Below are 7,500 nucleotides of genomic sequence, written 5' to 3'. Positions count from 1 at the left end.
ACTTTTTTTGACCAACCCAACTGTCAAAAGAAGGCCTCTGAAAGATTTCACTGCTCACATTTTGCCCAAGATACAGGAAAAATGAAGCGAAACAAACAGTTCAACAAAATGCCGCGACCCGGGATCGAACCGGGGACCTTTAGATCTTCAGTCTAACGCTCTCCCAACTGAGCTATCACGGCCTGTGCTATGTTCTTGGCGACCCAAGCGGAAACGCAGCAGCATAGCATTTCAAAAAGAAAAAGTGGCCTGACAGACGAAAACAAACGAACAAACAGAAAAAGAGACAGGTCCTACCGAGATTTGAACTCGGATCGCTGGATTCAGAGTCCAGAGTGCTAACCATTACACCATACGACCTTCACATCTAGCGATGTCAAGATGCACGTACAGTTTTCCAATCGTTTTCCCATTGAAAAGAAAAAGGTAAAACAACTGGAACATATTTGCAGAAACCCTGAAATTAGGGCCAAACATGACCAATCCAAAAAGCAAGTGGGCTCGTCCGGGATTTGAACCCGGGACCTCTCGCACCCTAAGCGAGAATCATACCCCTAGACCAACGAGCCAGCTGTTGAGTGGTAACAGTGCGTGTGGGTATTTATTTGACATGCCTGCGGAAGGAGACTCACCTTTGAACGAGGACCTTCAAGAAAGAAGAAGAAAAAACAGACTGTTTGGTTCCTGCCGGGATCGAACCGGCGACCTTGTCCGTGTGAAGGACACGTGATAACCACTACACTAAGGAACCTTGCTGGTAGAGAGGCAAATTCTTTGTTTGAAATATTGAGTTGTAGCAAATGTGGTATGGATCTGTCCCAACGGTGTACTACAGGGTCTCGTGGCGCAACGGATAACGCGTCTGACTACGGATCAGAAGATTGCAGGTTCGAATCCTGCCGAGATCGGATTTTTATCTTTGAACAGACTAAATGTGTATGACTGAGACACATGGCATGACATTGCATACACAGATACATGGACAATATGTTTGTTTAGCTGCCAATACTTATGTTTTGTTCACGTTGATTGCTACGCTCAACAAGAAAAAGGTGTCTGCGCCCCCGGGTGGGCTCGAACCACCAACCTTTCGGTTAACAGCCGAACGCGCTAGCCGATTGCGCCACGGAGGCAAGTTGATGATGCTGGTATCGAAATAATTGAGAAATATGCCAACATGGTTAAATAATTGTACAATTGAGAAAGCCAGTTTGGAAAATGCTTTGTTTAAGTTTGCACTGCTAAACACATCATACATCCTTCCGTTATGGTCTAGTGGTTAGGATAGCTGGCTCTCACCCAGCAGGCCCGGGTTCGATTCCCGGTAACGGAAAACTTTTTTCCCCCCTCTTGTGCGCTTGTCCAAGTGTAGTTGAGTTGGTATAGCATCGAATTTCTCGAGAGAAGAAAAGGCAATAATTGAACAAAACTTCCGACGAGGATGGGATTCGAACCCACGCGGGCAGAGCCCATTGGATTAGCAGTCCAACGCCTTAACCACTCGGCCACCTCGTCAACTAGGAGGAGTCAGGCCGAAACTTGGGAAGCCCTTGATGTTTGCATGAAAGAATGAGATCCTGGTGGTTCAGCAGTTTTTAGAGAAGAAAAAGATTTCCCACGCCGGGAGTTGAACCCGGGCCTCCTGGGTGAAAGCCAGATATCCTAGCCGTTAGACCACGTGGGATCATGTTTCCGTCCGGGATCGAACCGGAGACCTTCTGCGTGTTAGGCAGATGTGATAACCGCTACACCACGGAAACTCTGTGGTATAGTGCCAACTAAGGTGGGATGTTATGAAATCACGGAAAAGGCTGGCCTTTGTGGTATGTACACTAGAACATTTGTGCCTTTGTCACTGTCTCTAGCCGTGATCGTCTAGTGGTTAGGACCCTGCGTTGTGGCCGCAGTAACCCAGGTTCGAATCCTGGTCACGGCAGTGACAATTTTTTCCTTTCCCTGTCACATCGTGACTTTGAATTTGGAACTGGCGGATGGTATTGTGGGAGCCCATGTCATGAAGAAGCGTCAGTGGTATAGTGGTGAGCATAGCTGCCTTCCAAGCAGTTGACCCGGGTTCGATTCCCGGCTGACGCAGAGCTGAATTTTTAAGCCATGGTATGTGCCGTAATTGGCCAATACTGCTTCCAAATTGTGCAACAGAGATCACCAAGCCTCCGTAGCGCAGTAGGCAGCGCGTCAGTCTCATAATCTGAAGGCCGTGAGTTCGAGCCTCACCGGGGGCAGACTTCATTTTGATCTTAATATGTCTAATGCGTGTAGTGATGGAAAGGAAAACGAAAGTTTAGGCCTACGACACCAAGTATTCCCAGGCGGTCACCCATCCAAGTACTAACTTGGCCCAATGTTGCTTAACTTCAGTGATGGGACGAGAACTGGTGCTTTCAACATGGTATGGCCGTAGACATTGATGTTGGGCAATGCAACGGTATGAGTCAATCCTTTTCTGCTGCGATGGCGTAGGGATTAAGCACAAGGTACTACAAGACAAGCAGTCGGCTTCAGGGCATTAGGGGTAGCGTGGCCGAGCGGTCTAAGGCGCTGGTTTAAGGCACCAGTCCTTTCGAGGGCGTGGGTTCGAATCCCACCGCTGCCAAAGCTTTTTCCTCACTTTAGAATTATTGTTGGCTGAAGTGGCTGTTATTCGGTTTGTTTTTGTTTTGATTGTATCTCCGTCCCCTAGGCAGACTGGGGTCAATCATTTGTTTGTCTCCATACATGATGAACAGGTTTCATGAGCTATGGCAAAATGTTGCTTGGAGATGCGGGGTATCGATCCCCGTACCTCTCGCATGCTAAGCGAACGCTCTACCATCTGAGCTACATCCCCTTCTTGCTGTTGATGTCCGAAAGCAAGTATTTGAATCTTCTGTCTCGGGAAATCAAAAGGTCGCACAGCAACTGTGGTTAAATTGACAAAGCAATTCCTCACCCGACAGCTACCTTCGATAGCTCAGTTGGTAGAGCGGTGGACTGTAGTTGTTACTCTGCGAGCAGATATCCATAGGTCGCTGGTTCAAATCCGGCTCGAAGGAACTAACCTTTTTCGTCCTTTTTTTCATATTTTCCATCGGAACACGAACACGGTGTTAGCTTTGAACACCAATGCTCAACGACATCGGTGTCAGCATCGAGTGTAACCGACATTAGAAAGCCAGGACATGATGTTGCTTAATTTTTTTCATTTTCCCCGGCGTCTATCCATTCCTCGATAGTCTAGTGGTGAGGATCTCCGCCTGTCACGTGGAAGGCCCGGGTTCGATTCCCGGTCGGGGAGAATGCAACTTTTTGACAGGACAGCTTGAGAGACATGCATTTCATCGCTCCAGCTTTATGATAGAAGGCAATTTGGTTACATAATTTACCTCCAATACCATTGAGCCCGGGTAGCTCAGTCGGTAGAGCGTTAGGCTTTTAACCTAACGGTCCAGGGTTCGAGCCCCTGCTCGGGCGCTACCCTTTTGCACAGACGTGCACTTAAATCACTTTGTCAGCAAATTAAAAGGAGTATGGCCCGTAGGGGGATCGAACCCGTGACCTTCGCGTTATTAGCACGACGCTCTAACCAACTGAGCTAACGGGCCTACACACGGTTGTTGGACTAAAAACTTTGCATTCATATAGTGTATTTGCATAGCTTGTTGCTTGTGGCTGCCTACACCGTGAGTCAACAGTCAGTTTGGCCGAGTGGTCTAAGGCGCTGCGTTCAGGTCGCAGTCCACTTCTGTGGGCGTGAGTTCGAATCTCACAGCTGACAAACTCCTTTTTCCTGTCCATTGTGTGTGCGTGCTGCTCTATTTTGGCAGCAAACCAAATATACATAAAATGTTTGACTCAACCAGACAAGGATAGCAGAGTGGCGCAGTGGAAGCGTGCTGGGCCCATAACCCAGAGGTCCGTAGATCGAAACTACGCTCTGCTAAAACCCAATTCTTTTCTTCTGTTCTGTTCTCTTTTCTTTATTTCAGACGTCAACAGGGACCACAAATGTGTCCCCGCACCCCAACACGACCCATTAGCGCAGAGGATAGCGCGTTGGACTTCTAATCCAAAGGTCCTGGGTTCGATCCCCAGATGGGTTGCAAACTGTTTTGCCAGCCAGTAAGATGTCAGGATGGCCGAGTGGTCTAAGGCGCCAGACTCAAGGCATAATCCTTGCTCTGCAATACGGAGTAGGCTCTGGAGAATTCTGGTCCTCGATGAGGGCATGGGTTCGAATCCCATTTCTGACAAACAACTTTTGGCATTAATTTTCTGCAACTGCCACCCTCCCACTCAAGGAAGTATCGCCATCAAAACGCAGAGCTAAGATTGACCACAATTGTTTGCTTGTTTCACCGCACACGGGGATATAGCTCAGTGGTAGAGCATCCGGCTGCAGTCCGGCAGGTCCTTGGTTCAACTCCGAGTGTCCCCTTAGGTGAAACTTTTTTTGGTTTAGCACATTGCAACCTTGCATCCAGAAAAAAAAAGAAAGAAAAATCAAGGGCCAAACCGGGATTTGAACCCGGGACCTCCTGCACCCAAAGCAGGAATCATACCCCTAGACCATTTGGCCGCCCGGTTAGGTTAAGTCAACAGTGATTTAATACACTTGATGTAACTTTGACTGCTTTAATAAAGTCTGGCATTGAAACCAACATGATTCAGATGTTTCTCTGGATGTTGCACAGTTTTCTAATTCATATCAGACCTTTCTGTCCATATAAATAACACATAAAACCAACCGCTGGTTCATAGTTGGTAAAAATGATTAACTGAACCTAAAATTTTGGGGAGGAATAAAGATATTCAAGATTTAATTTTTTGTTTTCAAAATAAAGATACTAAGAAAGAGAGGTAATGTCTGATTGAGCCAATAAATGAATCGCATCGGAGCATACATGAAATCTCATTAGTTGAATTAAACTGAAGGTTTCTAGTTTTTTTCATGAGAGTTAATTTGAGCTGTTCTTTCAACTATTACTCGAATCAAGTCCATCTCATGAAGTGCTGCCTTCATATTGTTGTTTCACATCTATGTTTTATCTGTGCATTAATAATAAATATGCTTCATCTATTGCAATCGTTGTAAAATAATAAAAATCTCTTTATGAATTTAAGTTAATAAAATCATATTTTTTTCTTGGGTTTCAATAAAACAAAAAAATAATATCTCGGACTTCTAAAGTCTTTTTATATGTTTCCTCACTGTTTGGCCACTACTTGGTCACAAATGCTCAAAACACAAACCTTTTTCGACCTAAGATACTCAATTGGTTCCTTCTACAAGTCCAATCCATCAGTTTTGGGATGTCTTTATATTTCAAGATAAATTTATGAAAAAGGGAAATTTGGGTGTTGCCTATTGTATGCACAGATACCATTAAATCAACAGAAAAAAATACTTATTTGTACTTTTCTCTCATCTTTAAAGTTTGATTCTGTTAAATAACTATTCTTGAAGGAGAGCTGCTGACCTCCAGTGTACATGGCTTAGTCAAATGCATATTAAACATAAAAATTTTCCCAAAAAGCACATAAAAAAAGTCTCTCAATGGGTTAGAAAAATAGAATAATTTTGAAACTTAGATTTAAGTTAAACAAATTATTTTTCTAGTACATTACATTAAAATACTTTGTTTGGGGCAAATTTTTACCTTTAACGTGTATTTGACTTAACCATGAACACTGGAGGTCAGCAGCTGTCCTCTTGAGCGATAGAATGCATAAATCCCTTAGACAATAGTTAATTCAACAGAATTCAAACTTTGAAAATGGGAAAAAAGTATAGGTTTTTTCAGTGCAATTTATTTTGGATCTTGTTAACGCGATTGCTGCGCATTTCCTGGCATTATTCTGGCAAGGATTGGTACTCGAAAACTAAATATTTTCCATCTTTGAGTACGCCAGTGACAAGCGGATTTCATTTGAATGTTGTTTGTTGGAACTCTTGCTATTCTGGTTCAGGTTCTTGCAAAATGAATTGCTGCAACGTCCGGGAATCGAACCCGGGCCGCCCGCGTGGCAGGCGAGCATTCTACCACTGAACCAACGTTGCTGGCACATAGGGAAAGGACAATTTGTGGCTCTTTGTAACCCCCCAAACAGCCCATGACCTATGGAGAGAAGGGCAAAATGTTATCCGCAGTCGGTAGGATTCGAACCTACGCTCCCAGAGGGAATCTGATTTCTAGTCAGACGCCTTAACCACTCGGCCACGACTGCAATCCATTGATGGGGGCACATTTGGCGGCATTCTCATACAGTAGAATAACTTGGATTAGCTTAGCTTGCCACTTCACACAGGTTTGCAAGCAGCCCGGCTAGCTCAGTCGGTAGAGCATGAGACTCTTAATCTCAGGGTCGTGGGTTCGAGCCCCACGTTGGGCGACCATTCCTTTTGGTGTGTTTCCCACTTAGCTGCAACGAGTATGAGGTGCACACTCATGGACCCACCAGCAGAAAGGGCGCCATGGCTTAGTTGGTTAAAGCGCCTGTCTAGTAAACAGGAGATCCCGAGTTCGAATCTCGGTGGTGCCTCAACTTTTTTTGACCAACCCAACTGTCAAAAGAAGGCCTCTGAAAGATTTCACTGCTCACATTTTGCCCAAGATACAGGAAAAATGAAGCGAAACAAACAGTTCAACAAAATGCCGCGACCCGGGATCGAACCAGGGACCTTTAGATCTTCAGTCTAACGCTCTCCCAACTGAGCTATCACGGCCTGTGCTATGTTCTTGGCGACCCAAGCGGAAACGCAGCAGCATAGCATTTCAAAAAGAAAAAGTGGCCTGACAGACGAAAACAAACGAACAAACAGAAAAAGAGACAGGTCCTACCGAGATTTGAACTCGGATCGCTGGATTCAGAGTCCAGAGTGCTAACCATTACACCATAGGACCTTCACATCTAGCGATGTCAAGATGCACGTACAGTTTTCCAATCGTTTTCCCATTGAAAAGAAAAAGGTAAAACAACTGGAACATATTTGCAGAAACCCTGAAATTAGGGCCAAACATGACCAATCCAAAAAGCAAGTGGGCTCGTCCGGGATTTGAACCCGGGACCTCTCGCACCCTAAGCGAGAATCATACCCCTAGACCAACGAGCCAGCTGTTGAGTGGTAACAGTGCGTGTGGGTATTTATTTGACATGCCTGCGGAAGGAGACTCACCTTTGAACGAGGACCTTCAAGAAAGAAGAAGAAAAAACAGACTGTTTGGTTCCTGCCGGGATCGAACCGGCGACCTTGTCCGTGTGAAGGACACGTGATAACCACTACACTAAGGAACCTTGCTGGTAGAGAGGCAAATTCTTTGTTTGAAATATTGAGTTGTAGCAAATGTGGTATGGATCTGTCCCAACGGTGTACTACAGGGTCTCGTGGCGCAACGGATAACGCGTCTGACTACGGATCAGAAGATTGCAGGTTCGAATCCTGCCGAGATCGGATTTTTATCTTTGAACAGACTAAATGTGTATGACTGAGACACATGGCAT

General features: G+C 45.3%; 32 non-coding genes across 32 annotated transcripts; 16 read left to right on the top strand and 16 right to left on the bottom strand.

Moving 5' to 3' along the window:
- Positions 1 to 109: 109 nt before the first annotated feature.
- On the bottom strand, positions 110 to 182 carry TRNAF-GAA (transfer RNA phenylalanine (anticodon GAA)). The gene has a single exon. It is a non-coding gene; the product is annotated as a tRNA-Phe (tRNA).
- Positions 183 to 288: 106 nt separating this feature from the next.
- On the bottom strand, positions 289 to 360 carry TRNAQ-CUG (transfer RNA glutamine (anticodon CUG)). The gene has a single exon. It is a non-coding gene; the product is annotated as a tRNA-Gln (tRNA).
- Positions 361 to 497: 137 nt separating this feature from the next.
- TRNAP-AGG (transfer RNA proline (anticodon AGG)) lies at positions 498 to 569 on the bottom strand. The gene has a single exon. It is a non-coding gene; the product is annotated as a tRNA-Pro (tRNA).
- Positions 570 to 678: 109 nt separating this feature from the next.
- TRNAV-CAC (transfer RNA valine (anticodon CAC)) lies at positions 679 to 751 on the bottom strand. Its single transcript has one exon. It is a non-coding gene; the product is annotated as a tRNA-Val (tRNA).
- Positions 752 to 835: 84 nt separating this feature from the next.
- TRNAR-ACG (transfer RNA arginine (anticodon ACG)) lies at positions 836 to 908 on the top strand. The gene has a single exon. It is a non-coding gene; the product is annotated as a tRNA-Arg (tRNA).
- A 151-nt stretch (positions 909 to 1,059) lies between these two features.
- Positions 1,060 to 1,133, bottom strand: TRNAN-GUU (transfer RNA asparagine (anticodon GUU)). Its single transcript has one exon. It is a non-coding gene; the product is annotated as a tRNA-Asn (tRNA).
- Positions 1,134 to 1,261: 128 nt separating this feature from the next.
- Positions 1,262 to 1,333, top strand: TRNAE-CUC (transfer RNA glutamic acid (anticodon CUC)). Its single transcript has one exon. It is a non-coding gene; the product is annotated as a tRNA-Glu (tRNA).
- Positions 1,334 to 1,433: 100 nt separating this feature from the next.
- On the bottom strand, positions 1,434 to 1,515 carry TRNAS-GCU (transfer RNA serine (anticodon GCU)). Its single transcript has one exon. It is a non-coding gene; the product is annotated as a tRNA-Ser (tRNA).
- A 97-nt stretch (positions 1,516 to 1,612) lies between these two features.
- TRNAE-UUC (transfer RNA glutamic acid (anticodon UUC)) lies at positions 1,613 to 1,684 on the bottom strand. The gene has a single exon. It is a non-coding gene; the product is annotated as a tRNA-Glu (tRNA).
- A 3-nt stretch (positions 1,685 to 1,687) lies between these two features.
- On the bottom strand, positions 1,688 to 1,760 carry TRNAV-AAC (transfer RNA valine (anticodon AAC)). Its single transcript has one exon. It is a non-coding gene; the product is annotated as a tRNA-Val (tRNA).
- A 104-nt stretch (positions 1,761 to 1,864) lies between these two features.
- On the top strand, positions 1,865 to 1,936 carry TRNAH-GUG (transfer RNA histidin (anticodon GUG)). The gene has a single exon. It is a non-coding gene; the product is annotated as a tRNA-His (tRNA).
- An 86-nt stretch (positions 1,937 to 2,022) lies between these two features.
- On the top strand, positions 2,023 to 2,094 carry TRNAG-UCC (transfer RNA glycine (anticodon UCC)). The gene has a single exon. It is a non-coding gene; the product is annotated as a tRNA-Gly (tRNA).
- Positions 2,095 to 2,170: 76 nt separating this feature from the next.
- Positions 2,171 to 2,243, top strand: TRNAM-CAU (transfer RNA methionine (anticodon CAU)). Its single transcript has one exon. It is a non-coding gene; the product is annotated as a tRNA-Met (tRNA).
- A 62-nt stretch (positions 2,244 to 2,305) lies between these two features.
- Positions 2,306 to 2,424, bottom strand: LOC145320445 (5S ribosomal RNA). Its single transcript, XR_013880229.1, has one exon. It is a non-coding gene; the product is annotated as a 5S ribosomal RNA (ribosomal RNA).
- A 108-nt stretch (positions 2,425 to 2,532) lies between these two features.
- TRNAL-AAG (transfer RNA leucine (anticodon AAG)) lies at positions 2,533 to 2,614 on the top strand. The gene has a single exon. It is a non-coding gene; the product is annotated as a tRNA-Leu (tRNA).
- Positions 2,615 to 2,960: 346 nt separating this feature from the next.
- TRNAY-GUA (transfer RNA tyrosine (anticodon GUA)) lies at positions 2,961 to 3,053 on the top strand. The gene is made up of 2 exons: positions 2,961 to 2,997; positions 3,018 to 3,053. It is a non-coding gene; the product is annotated as a tRNA-Tyr (tRNA).
- A 170-nt stretch (positions 3,054 to 3,223) lies between these two features.
- TRNAD-GUC (transfer RNA aspartic acid (anticodon GUC)) lies at positions 3,224 to 3,295 on the top strand. Its single transcript has one exon. It is a non-coding gene; the product is annotated as a tRNA-Asp (tRNA).
- A 103-nt stretch (positions 3,296 to 3,398) lies between these two features.
- On the top strand, positions 3,399 to 3,471 carry TRNAK-UUU (transfer RNA lysine (anticodon UUU)). The gene has a single exon. It is a non-coding gene; the product is annotated as a tRNA-Lys (tRNA).
- Positions 3,472 to 3,528: 57 nt separating this feature from the next.
- Positions 3,529 to 3,602, bottom strand: TRNAI-AAU (transfer RNA isoleucine (anticodon AAU)). Its single transcript has one exon. It is a non-coding gene; the product is annotated as a tRNA-Ile (tRNA).
- An 89-nt stretch (positions 3,603 to 3,691) lies between these two features.
- TRNAL-CAG (transfer RNA leucine (anticodon CAG)) lies at positions 3,692 to 3,775 on the top strand. The gene has a single exon. It is a non-coding gene; the product is annotated as a tRNA-Leu (tRNA).
- A 252-nt stretch (positions 3,776 to 4,027) lies between these two features.
- Positions 4,028 to 4,100, top strand: TRNAR-UCU (transfer RNA arginine (anticodon UCU)). The gene has a single exon. It is a non-coding gene; the product is annotated as a tRNA-Arg (tRNA).
- Positions 4,101 to 4,126: 26 nt separating this feature from the next.
- Positions 4,127 to 4,250, top strand: TRNAL-CAA (transfer RNA leucine (anticodon CAA)). Its single transcript has 2 exons — positions 4,127 to 4,164; positions 4,206 to 4,250. It is a non-coding gene; the product is annotated as a tRNA-Leu (tRNA).
- A 113-nt stretch (positions 4,251 to 4,363) lies between these two features.
- On the top strand, positions 4,364 to 4,435 carry TRNAC-GCA (transfer RNA cysteine (anticodon GCA)). Its single transcript has one exon. It is a non-coding gene; the product is annotated as a tRNA-Cys (tRNA).
- Positions 4,436 to 4,504: 69 nt separating this feature from the next.
- On the bottom strand, positions 4,505 to 4,576 carry TRNAP-UGG (transfer RNA proline (anticodon UGG)). The gene has a single exon. It is a non-coding gene; the product is annotated as a tRNA-Pro (tRNA).
- Positions 4,577 to 6,143: 1,567 nt separating this feature from the next.
- Positions 6,144 to 6,225, bottom strand: TRNAS-AGA (transfer RNA serine (anticodon AGA)). Its single transcript has one exon. It is a non-coding gene; the product is annotated as a tRNA-Ser (tRNA).
- A 92-nt stretch (positions 6,226 to 6,317) lies between these two features.
- Positions 6,318 to 6,390, top strand: TRNAK-CUU (transfer RNA lysine (anticodon CUU)). The gene has a single exon. It is a non-coding gene; the product is annotated as a tRNA-Lys (tRNA).
- A 76-nt stretch (positions 6,391 to 6,466) lies between these two features.
- On the top strand, positions 6,467 to 6,540 carry TRNAT-AGU (transfer RNA threonine (anticodon AGU)). Its single transcript has one exon. It is a non-coding gene; the product is annotated as a tRNA-Thr (tRNA).
- A 111-nt stretch (positions 6,541 to 6,651) lies between these two features.
- Positions 6,652 to 6,724, bottom strand: TRNAF-GAA (transfer RNA phenylalanine (anticodon GAA)). The gene has a single exon. It is a non-coding gene; the product is annotated as a tRNA-Phe (tRNA).
- Positions 6,725 to 6,830: 106 nt separating this feature from the next.
- Positions 6,831 to 6,902, bottom strand: TRNAQ-CUG (transfer RNA glutamine (anticodon CUG)). Its single transcript has one exon. It is a non-coding gene; the product is annotated as a tRNA-Gln (tRNA).
- Positions 6,903 to 7,039: 137 nt separating this feature from the next.
- TRNAP-AGG (transfer RNA proline (anticodon AGG)) lies at positions 7,040 to 7,111 on the bottom strand. Its single transcript has one exon. It is a non-coding gene; the product is annotated as a tRNA-Pro (tRNA).
- Positions 7,112 to 7,220: 109 nt separating this feature from the next.
- TRNAV-CAC (transfer RNA valine (anticodon CAC)) lies at positions 7,221 to 7,293 on the bottom strand. The gene has a single exon. It is a non-coding gene; the product is annotated as a tRNA-Val (tRNA).
- Positions 7,294 to 7,377: 84 nt separating this feature from the next.
- On the top strand, positions 7,378 to 7,450 carry TRNAR-ACG (transfer RNA arginine (anticodon ACG)). Its single transcript has one exon. It is a non-coding gene; the product is annotated as a tRNA-Arg (tRNA).
- Positions 7,451 to 7,500: the final 50 nt, after the last annotated feature.

Source organism: Acartia tonsa, chromosome 5 (assembly GCF_053477335.1).
Source record: "Acartia tonsa isolate MP-2025a chromosome 5, ASM5347733v1, whole genome shotgun sequence".
Lineage (NCBI taxonomy): Eukaryota > Metazoa > Arthropoda > Copepoda > Calanoida > Acartiidae > Acartia > Acartia tonsa.
The sequence above is the reverse complement of the archived record's forward strand: the minus strand, read 5'-3'. Positions and strand labels throughout refer to the sequence as shown.